We start from the raw sequence: 21,135 nt of genomic DNA, 5'->3' as shown, positions 1-21,135 counted from the left end.
TGCCATCTTCCCTGGAGGACAAACATAAATTTGGTGGGAGGTCTGCATAAATAAATACTTCTTTAAGCCAAGAGAAATTAAGGAATAAAAATTCATGAAGTGCAGTTATGGTCCAGAGTCAAGTCCATAAGTTTAGTGATAAATTTTGGGGTTTACCAGGGTAAAATGCTGCCTGAATTCAGAGCTGCATTTGCTGCACAAACCAAGGTCCTGCAAATGTGGGAGACTGATTTAGTTTAAATCTGGCTCATATATCAGTAACAGAATTGTTAATTGACTACAGAATCATTTATAGCCACTTACACAATATCAAGGACTCTGATACTAAATTTACAAGTTTGTTTATCAGGCTGGTGAACAGGAAAACTCTTTCCTTGGAAGCTACTGCAGTTTTAAATGAATTCATTGATATAAAGCTGCTATGTCAAATTCTCAGCAATACACTCCAGTTCTGCCTAAGAGAATGAATCTGTGCCATTTTACAGTGTCTGAGACTTTGGTCCCATGAGTCCATTTTTAGATTCACGTTTTGACTATAATTGTATTTTAAAGTGTAAGGCAGAATATTATGTGGCATTTTCTTCTACTCTGTTAAAATGATCCCAGTATAATGGAAACAGGAAAAAAATTCACTTACTTAGGCAGTTTCCAAAATTGCAGTTCTGCAGAAAGGAGGGAAGTGAGTAGTTATATTTAAAAACGTTGGTAAATTGTCAGGAGCACGGATGGAAGAAGAAATGGAAGCGGGAATGTCGGCACAGCTTTAGCAATGAGTCTGTGTTTGTGGGCACTGCACACACGTGCAGAGCCTCCTGTTGGCACAGCCAGCTCTGTGCTCTGGCAAAAATGGTGTGGGTTTGGGAAAGTTTTGCTTTGCATTACACTCACTTGACTTTACTTAACTGTGCACACATCAAAACTCTTACTCCTCTATCTAACAGAAAAATGACTTTGAAATATACACAGTCATCTTTCTTGGGTATGTATGAAGATGAAGATAACGTCAAACATTTTGGTATATATTTATGAATAATTCATCCAGCTGCACACAGTTATTTATTATTATTATTATTATTAATTATGTGTGTATAGCTGGAAAAGACATGAAGGCTGTAACTGCTGCCTCATGAGAGATGCTTAAGAATTTGGTTAGACCAAGATGTGTGATATGAGAAAGGGAAGACAGACAGTGATAAATAGATCTGATGACACAAAGGCTTTAATAATGTTGATGGGGAGAAATGTCATTTGTTTGATATGATTGCCTTGGGAGCATAGGCTACTGTGAGTTCCCTTGGCAGGAGCTGAGCTCGTCTGCTGCTCTCAGTGAGCTGTGGCTATTCAGAGCAGCAGTTTACATTAGAGCACATCTGGATATTCAGAGCAGCAGTTTACATTAGAGCACATCTGGATATTCAGAGCACCAAGTCTACATTAGAGAACATCTGGGTCAGCTCTGCAGTCTCCATGTGGCCATGGGAGCTGAGATGGGCAGGAATGTCAGGAAAGGGCAAGAAAGGCTGTCCAGGTTAGAGCAGCCATCCAGAGGAACCTGCACGGGCCCAGAGGCAGCCCTGTTTGAAAACAGACTGCAGAATTCCTGATCTCACATTATTTAGCTCTCTGAGAGAAGAAAAAGGTGTGGAAGCAGAAAACGAAGATGCAAAGAGGAGTTTCACAGCAATAAACCACTCTCAGACAACATTTTGCTTTTATATTCCCCCTGCAATTCAGGGATGTCACAAACACCTCACTGAAATTACATCAAATGTAATGCTGTGATTTACTTCTGGCTTAACTCAAGGAAAATACTTACACTTCATGACAGAACTGGGTAAAGTCTTAATAACAATTAATCTCTACAGAGATAATTATAATACCTACTTGCTGTGTTTAGGATTTTAGGAAAGCATGTAAGGAAATAAACTGAACTTCGTGCTGGTGCAAATCTTGAATTCTGCATTATGCAGTAAAAATGGAGTACTTTAGGACAAATGGACTATAGGAGCACATCCCCTTTGGGAATTTTATTTGGTCCTGTGCTAGAATAATTGAAAAATTTTCCAAATGCAACTAAAAGCAGCAAAATATTTCAATATGGTTTTGTCACATTTTATCAACCTTTAATCCCATACTGGGCATTAGAATTCCCTGTGTCCAACCCCTTCCAGTGCTCTTCCCTCTGCAAAGACACACACACCTATAGATGGGGAAAATAGCTGTGCCTGGGTTAAATAAATTTCTAGATAAGTGAATTTGAGTTCTTATCAATTAGACTCTATATTATGGTTTTCAGGCTTTTGGACAACGTATTATTTAATGCTATTATAACTTTGTTATGAAGTTATTATAAAGATGGTTTTGTATTTAAAATTAATTGTGTGTTCCAAATCCAGTAATTCAGTGCTCTGGACAGATACTTCCTTCACACTACCACCAACCCTCCTTTTTTTTTAGTTACCCATATTTGATAAATCAAATCATCACAGTGTCTTTAATTTTCCCTTTCTATAAAGCAAGGGTAGCTTTGTGTCTGAAAATGTTGCAGCTGCTAAATGGCTGAAAGGTTGCCTCAGTCTATCAAAAGGAAAATAATAGTTTTCCTTCTCAATAGCCTAGGTGTTGAAACTGTCTCCAGCTTCATGAAAGCATATCATGGAAATAATTTTCTAGTGGGAGATATAATGAATGTGTGAGGCATTTTTACAACATGCAGGAGGCTATAAACTTTTAGAGAGCTTTTATTATTATTTCTATGCTATAAGTCATATTTCGCTATATGTCATAAAGGTTTGAAAATCAAGAATGCTTTATAATTACTCAGAAAAAAAATTGACTCATTACACCTTAAACTCAGGTAACAAAAGAAATGCATTGTTCGAGCAGGATGTTTACCAGTTCTACTTATTCCAATGGGCCTGGGCCAAGGGCAAACAGTTATAAAACTGTAGCTGTGTAAAGCATCCTTTGCTGTTTGAATGCACACAAACAATGACAGAATTCATCTGAAAGTGAGGGCTGATAGGATTCAAGGTGAAAATGTCCTTAGTAAGGATGTGTTTTACATAGCAAGACATCCATCTTTTGTTTTGTTCTAAAAGCTCTTCACACATTTCTGCTTTGGCAACATGGTCACTGCCTTTTCCTGCAGAAATATATACACATATGTGCAGTAGAACAGTGAATAAAAAGTGTGTCCTCCTTAATAAGCATTAATTTCAGTATTATAACACTCTCCCAAAATCAACTCTCTAGCGGATAAAGACACAATAGGATAACTCCTGTGCCAAATACACAGAATAAGTGTGTGAGAACAGTCACGAGGAGCTGCAGCCAGAAGGTGCTGCAGACACTTAATGCCCTAGTTCTCTCAGTGGCAGAGCTGCCCAGCTCTGAGGTTGGGCACCCTCCTGCCAGCAGTGGGAAAGGAGCCTGTCCCATGCTCCTGTACCATGGGTAGTGCTCAGGTTGCTGAATCTTCTTGGCTCCCTTTAGATCATCACATGGAAGCTGCAGCAGGTTTAGTTCTCTCCCCTGCAGAAGAGCTGACCAGTCTGTTCAGGGCACTGAATTTAGGAGCATATAACTGCAAAGTGGGCTGGCAGCTGTAGTGTGGGTGAGGAGCAGCCATCACCATGCAGGGACAATATCCAGAAGTGTGACACTTGTGAGAACGTCCTGCAGGCTGAAAGGCACTACTCTGTAATGTCATTCTCCTTGGAACACGCTTGTATGAATTGCCCATACTGATTGTGTTCTGTCTCTAAACTGTTTGTTTTTATCTTTGCACAGATGTCTGAATATGTTGGCTTTTGTTTTCAAGGTGCTGTTATCGTTTCTTGAAGCTGAGAAATAGTACTTTAAAAACAAAGTGGAATTTAAGAGCCAGATTGAAGACTGCCTTATAAACCTGTTTGGAAAATAGGACACAAACCACTTGTTTGTTAAAAACAGTTTGTTGTATCGTGTGTGACCCCTTATAATCCACCATCTGTGGTAAACATCCTTTTCAAACTCTCGTTTCTTTAAAACAGACCTAAAATAAGTGTAGCAATATTTTTGAACAAGTTCCTGCCTGTCACAGAAGTTCCAAGTCCAGCTGAAGACGAGGATATGATGCTGCCAGGCCTTACATGTCAGAATAAGCTGTCATAAATACCCCATGAGCTGATCTGTTCCTCAGTTTAGGGCTTGGGAACAGCAGGAAGCTCCTTCTCTTCCAGAAATTACAGCATCAGGCCTTGGAGTGTAGAAAAGTGTAAATGAGCCCAGCCTTAAACACTCTTAAAGTGTGTTGGTACAAATGAGCCACAGAGAACATTATTTCACATCTGAGGCTTTAAAACTGACTCTTTTTTTCTACTTTACAACCAAAAGAAAGAAAGGAAGGCATTTGTCTTGCAACATGTAAATTCCAGCCAGCCAGGGATAAGACAGTCTGATCAGTCAAGGATATTTGTCCAAATGTGAGTGGATTTTGCTTTATCTGCTAACAAAAAAAAGCAGTGGTTGCATAGGAAAAAGTAGTAATATAAATTTTTAAAAAATTAAAGAATATTGTAGTGAATAATCCTTACCCAAAACTAGACTTTCTCTCTTATTGGATTAAAAAAATCCACATAGAATTTTATGCCAGTGAAGTACAGATTTTCCAGGGAATGAGAGAGAGCTCCAGGGTCATCAAGTTTTCATGATGTGCCCTAAAACGTGATAGGCTGTCACTATCCTCATTCAACAGTTCCATACTGCAAATGAACTCTTTTCATCAGGTTAATGCTTTTTATCTTTGTTTGTTTGTTTGTTTACATTGCAGCGAGTGGGAAGCCATTGCATTCTCAGAATTGCAGGTATTTTTGCTGTTAAGTGTAGATTGGGAATATTTCAACTACAAATCAAAGAAAGCGAGGCTGGAATGATGGGTTTTTCTGATGGCCTTGCTGAGGAGTTTTTTGGCAATAACAACATATCTGCACACATCTGTATTGCTGTCTACTTAGGGCACAAAAAGCTATCATTACATGTGATGGAACATCAAACAACTATTTCATTAATGGTCCTATTATGAGGAAGCACAGTGGCATTAGAATACCAGCATCTTGTTACTATAGATACCTGATTTCTCTGTAACACTGGTGTTTTTATAAACTCACATATATCTGGCTGTGTTTTATATAAAAGTATGTATAAATGTATTTGTAGATACAATTCCCTCTCATTCAGGGAGGAAAATCTTTGCTTTTCAAGTATTTAGCACACTTTAGTTCATCATTATCCACGGGACACTACACACGCTGTATGTGAATGGCTTCAATTAGATGAGAGTTGTAAATTTAAATGCTCAAGAGAATAACTTTGTAATTCATCTTATCTAACAGCCAGCATATTTAGTGAAGACTCTCAGACTTCCCTGGTCTGTTTTACACATTTGCACTGTAATGTTTCCCTGTTGAAAGCAGTGGTTTGAGGGGGATCAGGTTTGGGTGTGATCACTTCAGCTGAGGCACGGAAAATTGTTTTAAATGTGCTGGAAAGTGAAAACTATGAGTAATTACCATTCTCTCCCTTAGTTGTGCTCAGACAATGTATATTCAAAGCATTTCACAAATGATAATTGGTTCTCACAATTTGTGTGGGCTAGAGAAACATGGGAATTTTCCTGACCATGTGGTAAAAAAAAGTGACAGGGACTGCATAATTTGCTTGAAAGGAGGTGGGGAGGGTCACGCAGTAAATCAGTGCTGAGATGAGATGTCCAGCCCTATTTGTGTGCTTTAATCACTGGATCTTCTGCCTCTGGGAAGAGACTGGGAGCAGCTGTGTGTCACTCCAGTACTGGTCTGGATTTTCCACAGGGGTTGGGTTGTTTGTTGCTTTATGAATGTTTTTAAGATTCTGTTGCGTTTAGAGATAAAAGCACATCCCTCAGTACCAACATGCTGCATATTGATATAAAAAAGTGCTGGCTTCAGTTCAGTCTGACCTTACTCATTAACTCTGTAACAGGACAAGAGAGGAAAATTTGTCCTCCAGCTAATGAGAAAGCGGTAGAGTCCAAATTGTCTCTGATTCAGTACACATATTTTCTGGAATCTTGACTTTCTTGTCTTTGAAGCTTATTTGCTTTTTATTTCTGCTGATTTTTTTTTCCCCCCTCTCCTTCCCAAAAATTGTTATAAAAATGATGTGGCAACTTCTAATGTGAAATATGGGCACTGTGCAGAGCCCGTGTCTGGAGCGTGCAGAGATTTACGTTCTCTGCATCTCTCTGACCTTGAAGTCATTCTGTTCTCGTGCTGTCACTTGGAGTCTGCTCTGTAAGATGCTGAGCATCCCTGGCAAGCTCTCTCCACTTGAGTAGAGACAGTGCTCTGCAGGATTAGCTCCCTCACTAAATCCTTCTCCCGAGAAATTCTATCGGTAACTGCGTGCACAAGGGGTAGGATCTTGGTCAGGAAACTTTTTCTGCTTCTCCACCCAAGCCATGGAAAGGAGCAGCTCTGTCACCATTTCAAAGCATCTCATTTTGTTTTGCACACAGCTTGATTGGGGTGAGGTGTGTGATAGTTTTGTGATGCAAGGAAAAACCTTCTAGAGGTACAACTGTTACCAAGCTCCCTGGGGAGAGGAGTGGGGGTGAGTGTTCCTGTGTACCAGTGCAGGACACAATTGCAAAGTTTTTTTCATTCAGCCAGTACGTGGCAGAACAGAGAGAAATATGTTATTGAATTCAAACATTTATTTTATTCTTGCTAGTTAAAAGTTGTGACATTAAAGCAACCATGTCACCTTATTCTGATTTAAAACCATTTCCTTTCAGAAGAAATACAAGGCCTCAGAAATTGCATGTAACAGCTGTTCTTCATAGCCTATACTTTATCCAAAGTCAGACAAGAAAGGGAAGATCAAATATTCCATCATACTTACATGTACAAAAATGTAAGTATTTTGTTTATGATCAATTATACCTTTGTGTTCTGTATCACTGCTGAAACTTGGAGACCTGAAAAGTGAGAAAGACAATATCAGTTTTGATGATAGCTAAGATTAAACTCGAGGGGGTTTCTTACTGAGATTTACTTATACTCCTCTCTAAATGCTACCATTTCACAAAAAATTGGGTTCTCTTTGGATTAATATATTTGAAAATTAAGTTGATTTATGACCAATTTTCTCCTCATTTAAACAGCGACCTGCAAGTGTTTCTCCAGGGATCAAGCAGGATCAGAGAAATTATGTGTTGTTTGAGTTGTTCACTGGAGCAGAATCCCTCACAAACATGTGCATATGGTGCTGGGTGCTTTAGGGATCACACTAATACATTTACCTTGTTGTACATTTTTCTTCTCATCTTGAACTTTTGTGTTTTCTTTACTAAGAATTAAAAAAACATACAAAACCAACAAGATTTTACTAATTTGATAGCTGCAGAAATTATTGTTTCTTATTCAAGTCTCAGCATTGAAAGTGTAAAATGTGCTAATTCTGAGCGCATCTGTCGGGTGCCCTGGTCAGCTGCTTAAGGAGAGTTGGCAATTCCCCACCTCAAAATCAGATGAAACTGGGCAGTTAAACTATCCTCCCTAAAGGTTTGAAATAATGAGAGTGTTTTCTCTTTATACAGTCAATGTTTAAATGCTGGCTGTATTCGGAAACCACGGCCATATGTCATCTGAAAATGAGACAGAAAATAAGTGACAATCCTAAATTGTTCTCTAAGCAGCTGAATTAATGGCTCGTGATTTCTTACAGTTCAGTCTCCTTAAGACATTTCAGTCCTTCTGGTGGTTTTATCTGTTGATTACCATTACCATGAAATCCCTGTGGAAATGCAAGCTCTGTCTCTGCCCTGCAGAGCCTTCCTGTGGAGGGGCACCTTCCTACAAATGGAGGTGGGGGTTGGCCTCTTCTCCCAGGACAAGATGGTCTGAAGCTGCACCAGGAGAGGTTTAGGTTGGACATCAGGATGAATTTCCTTACAGAAAGGGTGGTTAGACATTGGAATGGGATGCCCAGGGATGTGGTGGAGTCACCGTCCCTGGAGGTTTTTAAGGAACAAGGATGTGGCACTGAATGCCATGGTCTGGTTAATGAGGGGGTGTTGGGTCATAGGTTGAACTCAATGATCCCAGAGGTGTTTTCCAACCTAACAGACTCTGATTCTGTGATCTTACTCTGTTTGTGTGTCCATCACCCACAACCCAAACCTTAGTGTTGTCAGGAAATGACGGCAGCGAAATGACAAGATTTAAAATCTTGTCAGTATAATTCCTCAAACAATCTAATCAGCTCTAATGCTATTGCTGTGTCTGCTGCAAGGTAATTCCCCAGCCATAACTCCTCCAATGTGCTCCTGCACTGCACCTTTCCCAGGGCTCTGCTGGATAATTGCTGTGTATCCCGAGCACACGGACGCTCGCTGAGCGCAATCACAGCGGGACCTGCACTCGCTGCTCGGCTACCTGAGGTGATAATGCATGCCCCAAAAAATGAGTTTAATGAAAATGTTTGGGATATCAAATTCAGCATCAGGGATGCTTAGAAAAGCACTTACCCATGGAGTAAGGGCAGCATAATGCACTAAGCTGTGGTAGGAAAGGTCAAGGTTTAGAATTCCTCCCCTAAGTTTCATGAAGAGCAAATTAAAAATAGCTATAAAAAGAAAAGTCATGAGGAAACAGCTCCATTTTTTTTGCACATTCCAAGGCTGTAAGAAGCTTGTTTTCATTATTGAATATGTTGTCTAATTAACATAATGAAATAGTATCAAACATTGCAAAATGAGTCCACTGATGTGATAGTATGAATTATCTAAACCTTCAGCAAAATATTTATTTACCCTCCATGATAAATATTTCCACTGTAATCACATGAAAGGTTATTCATGTCTCAAAACTCCCTGAAGGCACAGGATGAGATTTCCCAGGCAATTCCCTGGGCTTATTTCCCTATTGGAAAACTAAACTGAGTAGTCAGGCTTCCAGACCTGTGATCACACTGAAGCATTTCATTGTAAGGTGCATGATTACATTTAACATTAATAAAACTACACAAAACATCTCTCTGGAGCAAATGCAGTTTGATTATCCCACTATTGATGGGGACTGATCACATGGAGCTGTTAATGAGACAAGATAAGGGTCTGCATGGTTCAGACTGTTGCATAAAGCAATAGTGATGTCCAATGCCAAGCTCTCCCATAAGGACCTGGTGCTTTTTGGCTCAAACTGTGCTATAAGAAGCCTCTTTTGGGTAAAATGAAGGGATTTACCATCTCAACCAAAAGAGCAAACATGGACAGGCTTTGCCATAGATTTCAAGTCAAGGGATTCACCAGTGCCTTCTGCTGTTTCTTATATCCATCTCTAATTATTTCAAGACATAAGAAGAGGAAATAGGGAATGACACTCTTTATTTGTAGGAGAATTGAATTTATGAGTGAAGTTAGGAGAGGGTATGAGGTTCAGGGTTATTATTTGAAGAGAAAAGTTAGAAAATAACAAAGAATGAAAACTGGCTGGGTAGGGTTAAATTTAGTCTCAAAGTTAAATATTTAAACCTGAATGAGGTTAGGCTCATTAGGCTTTGAACAGGACATCTCCTGCTTTCTGTGAGGAGAGCAGCGCTGTTCCCTGGTGCTCCAGTGGAAGAATGGGGGCAGAAAGAAACACAGAGACAATGAAATAACAGGGAGAAAGCAGGCATTGCTGCAGAATAATATTTCCAGGTTTCAGAAGCTGCTGATACTCAGGTCAAGAGCTGGGGAAGAAGAAAAAAGGGCTCAAAAGCCAAGACAACTGAAGGCTTTATTTCAGGCCTCAAAGTTCGATTTCACTATTTCTGATATTTAAAAAAAAAAACCTTTTTTTTCCCAGTGTGCAGAACTTTAAATGGCTACTTTTGAAGGTTTAGTGCCTCTCATTCAATTCAAATTGCAGAGTCAGGCAAAATGTGCACACACCAAAAGAGGCATTTAGTGAGGAGAGAGACAGGGCAGGGACTCCTGAAGAAAGGGCCAGGAGATGGAGCTGGGCCAGCACCAAGGCAGAGCCCTGGTGAAGAGGAGCCCATTCTCTACATCTCAGTGCATCACAGAGAGCCAGCGAAAGCTCTGGTCAGGACAGGCCCTTCAAATTCAGGTTTCTGAGCCATGGCCTTGTTCTCTGAGCACATCAAACCCTGTTTGCCATAAAATATGAACCATTTCCCAGAGATCTCCAGGAGGAGGTGGGGAGGCAGCAGAACTCTTCGCTCCACATCCCTGTTTGATGCAGACAAGGAATTGCAAAGGAAATGGTTACATATGCTCTTTATATTTTCTTTAAGAAAAATAAACATATTAAAAAGACACTCTTAAAAGGAGATACCATCAATGCTTTCTTGACAACACTGTGGCCTGCAGTGCATTCTTGAGGAGGCAGGAAAAGGTAGAGCCAGTAAAAAATGAGCTGGTTTATACCAGATAAAATTCGGTCCTAAGAAATGAGGTTTAAAAAGCTATTACTTTTGCAAGTTTCAGTGGAGCTTGGAGTATACTCATTTTTATTCCTTATCTCAAACACCACAAGAAGAGGAGAATTAAGGGGGACCCTCCTAACCTGCAGTACTTCCATGTTCCATTCACTCTCGAGGCCTGCAGTTGCCTGATGACAGATGTTGGGTTCGCTGCGGTTCAGTCTTTTTTTTACCCTGTACAGATGTGATTTACTAGATCATAAATCAGTCACTACTTTTGGAATTTCAGCTAACAGATGTCCTCTTTAAAGATTTTGATATAAACACTGTTAACCCACTGATTCTTTTTTGAGGAAATGCCAGTTGCATATAAGAATGCCAATTGGCAGGAATGCAACTCGAACATTTGACATATTAATAGATTTTTTTTCTGAGAGAAATCAATTTATTTTTTATAGAGAAGGCATGGATGCTTTAGTTCTCCATTAGAGCCTCAGCTTGCAGTATCTATTTGCTTGCAATGATGTCATTATCTAGAAAACAGATGCACTCATGAGCATCAGAAATCAATCATAGCTGTTGGCACTTTAATAAACAGCTGCCTTCTTAAATGGTTTGGAATAAACACTGATCATCACCAGCTCTTTTTGAAGGAAGAGCAGTAGGTTATAAAACTGCTGATTAGAGGAGGGGAAAACCTTGAAATTATAAACTTTAGTGGTTGAAAACCCCTGATTGAGTTATTTTAGACTGTCAAAAGATTTACAGAAGAAAATAATTGCAAGACACTGGCTGCTCTGGCCAATATCAGTCATGTGACTGCAGGAATGGTGCCTGATATATTTTCATAAACTTTCTCCTTCAGAAATAGATTTTATGTATTAATAAGTCATTTATCAAACTTGAGCAAAGCAGGATCTTATTGCTTCCTTGTGCAGTTCAGAAGAAATTTGTTTAAAGACACCAAATCCCTTCCCTTGCTCTCAGATGCAAACTAAGAGAAAGTGTTTTACCCTCCTTCTGCTCAGGAGATGCTTCTGCTTTCAGGGTCTTTTTACTACCTGTGCATGGGCCCAAGGATTTGCCTTTGAGATAGCAGCTGCAATTCACAAAAGGTACCTGGGAAGAGGTGACCAAATATCAAAGAACAGCACAGTGCAATAGCACATCACATCTCTCACACAACACTCAGATTAGCTCCAACTCCACCTTGCTAAGTAGCTTATCAACAGAAGAGATGTAAGAATAATTCTACAGCAAATGCTTCAGATGGCTTAGTGACAGGAAAAGCAGAGATATGTTACAATATATGCTGCTGCTGCTGGTAATCTGCTTGTTCTGGCTGCTGCTGCTGGGTGTAGCCTGCCCCTCTGCAGCTCCTGTGATTTTGGTGTACACTGTACTGTGCAGTCAGGTCATCATCTGGACCTTTTCCAGTGGCAGTGGGCCCTGCTAGCGCAAATCCTGGCACTGTGGCACAAAGTTCCTTGTACCTCTTTGCCGTGGCACTGTAAAAATGTCTGCACAAGAGATTAGAACTGAGGAAAGGTGTTTATCTGCAGCTGAGGCTGTAGCTGTGTGAGGCACAGGCATGGGGCTGGCACAGGCCCTTCATGCAAGGCTTTGCACTTCGGGATTGTCAGCTGTGGCCATGGCTTTGGGAAACTTACACTGGTGATGATGGAGATAAAATGGCATTCAGGAAAGTCATCCTGGATCCTCTGGAACTGTTACTTATCTCACCCAGCACACCCATAGAGAGAGAATCCGTGCTGCACTCTATTATGAAAAATAACTGCTCCCGTGTGCTCACAAAGGCTATTTGAAACCATATCCTTCCCTTCCAGACTGTGTATTATTTTATATTTAGGTCCTGTTTCCAAATGGCTCACAGAGGTCTATTGAACGATTATTCAGTGGAATCAACATCAGAACCCATCCTTTTCCCCCAGGGTCCTCATCTCTCTCAGCTCCCTGTCCCTGAGAATTCCACTGAGTCTCTTCCCTTGTTCTCTCTGTGCCACTTGGACTCTGCCAGAGGGACTTTTCCCCTCAGATCTTGTGTTCTGTACTTCTGCAGTCCCTGGCAGCCATGACAAGGGTAGAGTGAAAGTCCTTTAGCTTCTTGTTGCACTGAGCAAAGCCGGCACAGGATGAATCATCAGAGATTTTTAGGTGCCAAACTCGTTAGAGTTTTATTGGTCATATACAAACTGAGATTTTAGGGGATGACACTGGACAGAATAGGAGAAGATCTGTAAAAATGTTGCAAGGACTGCTAATGCCATGTATTAGTTCAACCAGTACTCAGAAAAAAGGAACCAAACAAAACAAAAACAACCAACCAAATATTAAGGCCCATGAATCTAACTTGAAGGAGGAATATCCCAGAAGCTTCTTCCCTCTCACTCCCCATTTCTCACGTTTCCTCTAATAAAGGAGCATTACTTCTGGCAATAAGACTTGTCTGTTCACAGTGTAGCTGTGATGTTCTTCTCCTGGGAAGTTATTCACACTTTCAGTGCTGCATGGGAACAACCCTGGGACCTGTAACTGCTTGATTTAGTGTGCAAATCTCATCCTTACATGTACACACACTGGGGATGTTTTTTGCCTGTAGTTAATTTTGTGGACAATGTCAGGCAAACATTAACAAACCAAGAAAAATTTTCCCCCTGCAGGAGTAGAGCCTTACTCTGGGAATTCCTGGCACAGCTCACTAATGCCCATGACAGCAGCTGTCATGCAGTGGGTGACAAGCAAATGCTTTCCTTCATTACTGAATATTTGACTATTTTGAATCCCACTCCACTTTCCTTACAAACTGTCATGTGAATGCTTTGTCTTTCTACTTTTGTCTGTGTAAGTGTTTAATGGCTGGCTGTGCTGTCTGTTTGGGTGGCCATTGTCCCCACTGCTGACTGCTGTATGCCTCATTTACTCTCCAAGAACTTTTCAATATGTCTTAGAAATCCACTTAAGATCACGGTGCATAGTTTCTAGGTTTCATTAGCTTCAATACAAAAGCAGTTTATGCTCCTCCTTTGTTGCTGCTTGGACCTTGATTCCCACTAAAAGCAGCTCTCCAGGAAATGAGCAGCATAGGGAGCTCACTCTGAGTCCTGTTACTGACACGGTTGTGTGGTGGCATGGGAGAAGTAGTTTAGTACTGCCCCAGATGAAAAATGACTTTAAAGGGAAGTTGCTCTTGATGATTTCTTCAGGTCTGCTTGTGAAAACCAGGGCTCTGAATTTCAGCTGGTTCAGAAGAGAAGAAAATAAATGAACTGGTTTTTACCTTTGCCTTGCACCCATGTTATCAGAATGCTAAGCTTGCTCTACTACTTTTGATTGTATCCCTTCTCCAGAATTTTTTTTCTCATTTTTAAGATGAGTGGCATAGTCTAGAAAATTTCTATGGCATATTTTTTTAATAACTAGATTTAGATCTTCTTTTGTGGTGTGGTTGTTAAAACTCAAAGGTGTTCACAAAAGTAGTTCTGAAAGTCAGGACCAGGTGCATACATTACCTGTGTGCTGAAGAATCCATGGGAGGCAGAAGATATTTTATGTTTGGTCTTGCTTTTGTGTTACAGACCTGGATTTAAACCTGACTTCTAGCCAAAAAAAAAAAAAAAAAAAAAAAAAGCATGTTGGCTATCCCTAGTTCTAGGGACATTTTATGCTGGAATCAGTAAAAATATCCCAATGATGTCATAAGCATACTTTGCTGCCATTCTGGACTGAATAGGGCAGCGAGCTTCTCTGGATTTCACGGACAGTGGAGATAAGACTGTGATGTGGAGGACTGAGGAACAAATCCCCTTTTCAAGTAGTGAAGTTCAGAGTAGAATTCAGTTTCACAGAGACTGCTGTGCACGAGGAGCGCAGTGCGCTCTGAAGCGAGCAGTGACACTCTGGAGGCTCGGTGGCACTCGCAGCTCCAGCTGCCACTGTGCCCTTTGCCACTGTCCCCACACAGCCCTGGGCATTGGGGCACTTCCAGAGGAGAAGAGGAGTGAGGTGGAGAGGGATTGGCAGCAGAGCAGTGCATAATACAATAGCTTTTCCTTCACCCACTGCCCCTATCCATAACCTTCCTCAATGCCTTTGAAAACTTTTTACTAAAGATTGGCCTGAAACTTCACATCTTTTAACCTTGGAAAGCCCATTCAAATTTTATGACTTTTAGCCCATATAATGAGCCAGGCTGAATCCTTCTGCTCGAGGAAGCTTTGGAGCTGAACTCTCACCTTGTGGCTCAGATACCCTCCCCTCTGTTTTTTTTTTTTATTTCATCAGCAAGCAGAGAAGGAATGGAGTACAAAAATCTGTAGCAGATTATCACCCCACATTTATCTGTGGCACAATTTTCATTTGTCGAGTTTTCATTTGCTTGCCTAAAACAGGAAAATTTCTGTCCTAATCAGACCCAGAAATAGCCATTCCCTTTTATTAAGTCTCCCTTCTAATACTGAACCTTCAGTCCATTCATGGTGGGTGTATAACATGATCCTGGGCTGTGCAAAACATTTAATTAACCAGTTACAGCCTAAAGTTGTTTCTCCCTTTTTCCAACATGTTTAATTACCTGTTTTAAATTACCTATGTTTAAATCACTCCTGTTTTTAAGCCATCTACCTGAGACAGAGACATGGTTGAAGGATGGATAAGTTAAAGATCAGCTCTGTTGTCACACGGTGCACCACTTTAATAAGGCTGCAGAGAAAATTCACAGCAGGGTGTTAAACAGCCTCAGGTACCTGTTCCATTGAGATTTTAGCTTTGTTTAGTTTATCTTACCTGCATCACCACGTTACAATGCACACCTCAGCACATCAATGTCATGCATGGCTAATTAATGTCTCTGAAGGGTTTCTGTTGCACAGGGTATAAATGACAGGGACACCACACTGCATTTTGCACACCAGTTTACTTCAAATGAAACAGCTTGAAGTTTTTTTTCACATCAGATTTCCTTAACTTTCAGATATGCACAATAAATGTATTTCTTTATTAGTCTCAGTATTTAACTCCTGCCTTTTCCCTGTGACATGAGAGCCACACATCAGGGTGTAGATGTGCAGAGAAAAAGGTGAATATCCTGTTGTGTTCCTGAGCACAACATCACTGAGAAATGTGGCCAAAAACTCACTGTTCTGTGTGCAAACTGAGTGTCACTGGGATCCAGATTAATAAGGAAGCAAATTCCATGTGACTGGAAGGAGAGAGAATCTCAGCAATCAGGCCAAGGGCTCCACATTATGAATATTGCAATTTCACTAGTCAAATCCAGGTCAAAAGTGGTCAATACAAACATAAATCTATGCACCTGTCCAGCATTCAGCTTCTGTTGTAGCAGCAAGCAAAGCACTTTAGATGGAGCAATAAGAATTCCAGCCTAGGTAGTTCTTCTACTGGGTTATGCTGCCCTGGATCAAAGCAGCCAAACTCCCAAATCCCTGATAGTGGCTGAGAACAGTTTGGACATGCTGTAATTCATGAAGAAAACCAAAACTTAGCATAATTAATCTGCAAAACCCACCCCTCTAAATCAGTAAGAAATCATCAGAGATGTGTCTTTTTTTATTCTTCCCACAGGAGAAAGTGGCATACTTGCTATCAAAAGAGCACTTTAAACTTAGCAGGGTGGCTTTATTCACTCATTGTTCTTTTCCACAAGCCTGTCTCTCCAAAGCAAGCAATATTGTAGGGTTATTTTATCCATTTATTTTCCTTTTTTCCTATCCTCTCTAACTTTGACTTTCTGGCATTTCAGTATGTGTGATCCTGTCCCCACACTGTCCAATGTGCAGTCTGGACAGCAAGGCACCTGCTATCAAAGCAAACAGGTTCTCTCACTTCCCACTGTGATATTGTTTTTTCTGGCTCCAAAGTTCCCAGTGGTTTTGGAGACAGGAACACACATCCTGCACTCTGTGACTCATCTTCAAAGTCATGTCCAAAAGCCTTTTAAGGTACTTCTTCAAAATACTTTTTTAAAAAATGAAATTCATACCTAATGATCATTAAGTGATTGAACACAGCAAATGCATATAAATCCCCTGCTTTATAAAAGATCAGTCTGGAGAAGGAGAGAAGGCTGGTTTATGTCCTTTGTACTTACAGCCAAATTCTGGGCCAGGAGAGGGATTTTGGTGGGAATATGGATTATCTCCCAGCTCCTCAGATCATCTGAAGCAGCTATTGGTCTTTCAAACATGCACTTCTGGACTTAATTATCCCTCATTTCAGCTTCCCCTTCACCTTTTGGCACTGATGTAAAGCAGGAGGCACAATTTACTGCTGCTGGAGCTCATTAACATGACTGCTATTGCTCACAAAGGATAACAATGCAAAGTATGAGATGGGACTCTGCTGTGGTGTAAGCCAGCAGCAGTTTAGTGAAGCCACCAGAGCTGGGACAGTTTGCATCTGCACAAGGGCTTCTCCATTAGGCCATCTCATGACTGCAAGTTAATGGGCTTCAGAAGCCTAAACATAACTGCATCAACAACAGTGTGAGCATCAGGGACAGCCATCCCCATCTGAGAGAGGCACAACTCAGTGTGGGAGGAGAAAAGACACTCAGCCTTGCCCAGGCAGTAGCAGAAAGAAACTCCCTTGGTATTACCAGAACGTTCACTGCCAACCCTGAAATTTGGCAAATGGGGCTCGAGGGTTGCTTTTTTCCCCCTGCATGTAGAATATTTAAGCTGATACTGGAAATAGGAATAGCAGAGTCTTGGCTGGTAACTAATCTAGCTGAACACTGTTGCAGCATTATAGATTTGGTTTTCATGAATGACTGAAATTTTTGTTTGCAAACAGCGGCTTGAAATCTATTTTGGCTGGGGAAACTTTGCTCAACCTCACTCACAGCAATCCTGTCCGTGTCAGGCTCTCACATATCCCAGGCTCACTGTCACAAACCCTGGACTGTGTTTAAAACTCCCTGTGATTTTACAGTTCTCAGTAGAGTAACTTAGGGTGATTTATTTTTCCTCCTCTCTCCCTCAAATTATATCATTTTCACAGAGCCCCCGGGGAGTTAGACACCCTGAAACCCCCACAACCCTTTCAGGCTCCTCTGAGAATGCCAGCCTAAATCCCAAATCCATTCCAGGTGGAATACTCCAAACAAGTGAAATCAGAGCTGGCACTTCTTACTCTTACACACCTGCAGATCATTTTCTCACAGGAACTGCTCACCACAAATAGAACAGAGAATGTAATTACATGTAACTTTTTCTATTATTTTTCTATTAAGGGATTTCTTAATGCAAAAAAAGTCACACTTTTTTAATAACGAATGAACAGAGAGATGTCTCAGCATCAAGAGGGTTTTAATTAAAAATGCTACCTGTAAGTATATCTAAGCAGTTGGTAGCAGCCATGGAACACTTCTAATTATAATCATCATTTTGTTTTTCTCTCAGGTAGCTCAGCTCATTAATTACTTTTTAAAAAATCAAGTCTAGCATTCACTTCTACTGTGCAATATAAAATTCAAATTAGACTGATATCACTACCAAAATATTATGAGCTGATTTATATTGATGGTATTCCATACACACAAGTATCTGTAAGTTATTGCCTATAAATAAATTGAATGGAGTAGTCCAAACCTTTGGATTCCCAAAGTTCACCTGTGTTTAGGAAGTGATTTTCTTAAAGTATTTGTATGAAGTACCTATATTTCTGTTTTATAACTACTTCTGATTACAAATGCACTGTGGGGCAGGATAAATTTTATCAGCACAGTAAGCTTAGGCCATGACAAGCAGTACAGGACTCTGTTCATTCCTTGTAATAACATCCTCCATGGACAGTCTCTGTGGCGATGAACTTGAATTTCAAAATTATGATGACTAGAGTAGGTCCAAGTTCAAACTGCTAAAAAATACATCTCCTACATTTTTGTTTTACTTTGCTCCTTTATGTCCAATTGACTTAAATGAGGTCACAACAGAAAACTGCTTTGAATAAGACCCAGACAAAGCCTCTGCTTTTAGAAAGACCCAAGGTGCTCACAAAGATGTGCTGAAAAATGGGAGTGCTCAAAGCTTCCCACCACTCTGCTCAGCTTTAGCTCTCCCTGAGCCAGCACACTCATGGTGGAGCCTTTGCCTTGGGTTGCTTTTGGAGGATTTTGATACCTGTGGGGATATGAGGTGACGTTTTCCTTCCCTGGAGGCACCACAGCACCACTGCTGAGGGTTCCATGGGAAGGAGTATAGTGGTGTTCAGGAGCCACACCTTCTTCTAAGGGTGATGTGCTGTCTCTTCTTTTTTCTGTGCTTTATTCAGTCCAGTCCTCATGTAAATGTGTTATCAGGATGTCTCTTCCATGAGCCCATTATCTTTACACAAAACATCTTTGCTTTCAAGTTCAATATTTTCCGAAAGCTCTGCTCCTTCTGGCGCTTTGCTCAAGTTCTCTTAGTCCCATGAAGAAAACTAACCATGAAAACTCACTCTAGTTCAAGTGACTGCCCTGGAATAATTTTGTGCCAGTTTTTCTTAAAGAAGAAAGGAAAGCAACACCCTCAGCCCAGCGTCAGCTGTGCAAGTTTTTCTCCAGCTTTGTAAATGTTTACCCTCTCGTTTGTTCAACAACAGCTTATTTTCGCACTGTAAACAAAGGCCTTGTGTTTAACAGCGTTAATTTGACAGTGTACAGCGTTGGCAACATCCACTAATATGTGGTGGTGCTTGTTAAGAGGTGTGTTGAGCAGCAAAGCTGTGCTAAGCTCTAAAAGAATGATGCAGCAACAACATCCTTTGACTCTCTGGGTGGAGGCAGGTCAGAACTGCCTGGCTCAGATTCCTCTGGCTGTTTGCAAACCTCAGGACATCACAAACAGTGGATGAGCTGAGCAGATCTGAGTGCTGAAGTGTCCGGAAGGAGCACTTGGCTCTTTGGGATTTCTGTTCTGACTCATAAGTAATGGGACAACAGGAAAAAATAGTTTTCCTAAGTACAAAACTCAAAGCACCAATTTGGTTTGGTTTACCTGAACAAACCCTTAAATAGAATGCTTCAGAGATGCCTGCATTTTGTGAATTTACCATATTGCTCCTCAATTTCAGACTTAAACTAAGCCACGGTGGTATCAGAGCCCTCTCACTGAACCCACGGTTTACTTATTTCAGTCACATTCAGCTGGCATCAATGTTCTTGGAAATCCAGAAGAATTTATGTGGGAGATGGAGTGCTTGCTCTTGAATAAACCAGGATAAGAATTACGACTAAGGCTGGAATGTGAAGAGAAATGAGGTCTCAGGCTTAGAGCGAGAATGTTCTGAGCTATTTTCTGTTTCCAAGTGCTTGAAATAAGTATCATATTAGAGAGGGAAAGTTATTATTGTAAACTTCTTCCAATTCGGTGTATATAATAGAGATGTCATGGAGGAGATAAACTGTATTTAATTTTATGTTTGAGTTCTGGTTGTTTGTTTCTGTATCAGGGGGGAGAGAGCAGAAGGTTGTTTCTCAAGTCCTTTAGTCTTTAAAAACGTCAGGGTTTGATGCAGTGCTGTATAGTATGCATAATTTTTTCTCTCTGTGATCCAGAAATGATTGTGTTGTGAAATGCTGAAAGCTTAGGAGCTTCAGAATAACTGGAGGTAGTTTAACTATGAAGTACTGACGTATGTTGTGTCTTAGAGGATTTTATCTTGGATTTTATTTGCAACAATGATGTGGAGAAATTCTGTCGTTCATTTGCAAATCACACACCGAGCTGAGGAGCTGGGTTGCACCCAAAGTGAAACGTTGCTCACTTTCTCCTCTCCTCAGGCCCATGCTTCACATCGTGGTGGCTGCAAAAGCAGCTGCTGAAGGCAGTGTCTGATGCCAGCAAGAAGCAGCTTCTGTGCTCGGCAGTGTCTGGTGTGTTTGCACTTCGCTGCCTTCTACAGGGAAGCACCGGAGCACCACAGCTGCCTCCAAACAGCAGCCAAGAGCCAAGGGGGCTTTTTCAAGTGTTTGCATGTCTGTGATTCAGTAATTAGAAAACCAGGGGTCTATATCTGGTCCTCCTGCCAACACAGAGTTCAACAGTTCAAAGTGCGTCAGCAGCTGAAGTACCTTTTGACGTTAATAAGAGTTTTGTGATAAACATTGATGCTCTGGAGTTTTTTGGTTTTATTGGCAACTCCTTTCAGAAGTCTGAAAGACTGTGGGGTTTTAGGACAAACATTAATTTGATTATGTACCAGAGGGGCTTAGCACTGCCCCAGCATATGTCATTCCTGGGGTTTATGCTGGGCAGGAAGGTCAGAAGACATTGATACAGCACATCCTGTGTCCTGGCAATGACCAACTGACTTGAACTGGGATTGTGTATGAGTTGTGCTTGAGAAAAACTGCACTATTGAATTGACTTTGAATTGTCATTTCCCCTGAATTGCTCAAACCCTCCCACCCCACTCCTGAAATATAGTTAAATGATTAAAATGACTGCCTAGACACAGCTGTTAATAAAATGTTAATGAAATCAGATTAAATCAGACCCATTATAGTTTAAACATTAATATTCCCCTATTGAAACTCTGGTACAAAGCTGAGGATTCCAGATGTCCTCCAGGGAGGGGCTGTGGTAAAGCTGAAACCTACACACCATGGAAATCAACCTACGAAAGGATGTGTGAGATCTGATATGTGTCGTTTCCTCTGCA

At 40.8% G+C, this 21,135-nt stretch overlaps 1 long non-coding RNA gene across 11 annotated transcripts in view; it reads left to right on the top strand.

Annotated features, from left to right (window-relative positions):
* Positions 1-21,135, top strand: part of LOC138121040 (uncharacterized) — a 174,919-nt gene that overhangs the window by 117,690 nt on the left and 36,094 nt on the right. For 7 of the 11 annotated variants that reach the window (XR_011156049.1, XR_011156050.1, XR_011156048.1 and 4 more), the window contains exon 4: positions 6,818-6,936. This is a non-coding gene — a long non-coding RNA (uncharacterized lncRNA). Of the gene's footprint in view, positions 1-6,817; positions 6,937-7,186; positions 7,383-20,254; positions 20,924-21,135 lie in introns of those variants that run through there. The other 4 variants (XR_011156047.1, XR_011156056.1, XR_011156054.1 and 1 more) reach the window with 3 other exon arrangements.

The sequence above is a fragment of the Aphelocoma coerulescens genome, chromosome 20 (genome assembly GCF_041296385.1).
Source record: "Aphelocoma coerulescens isolate FSJ_1873_10779 chromosome 20, UR_Acoe_1.0, whole genome shotgun sequence".
Classification (NCBI taxonomy): Eukaryota; Metazoa; Chordata; class Aves; order Passeriformes; family Corvidae; genus Aphelocoma; species Aphelocoma coerulescens.
The sequence above is the reverse complement of the archived record's forward strand: the minus strand, read 5'-3'. Positions and strand labels throughout refer to the sequence as shown.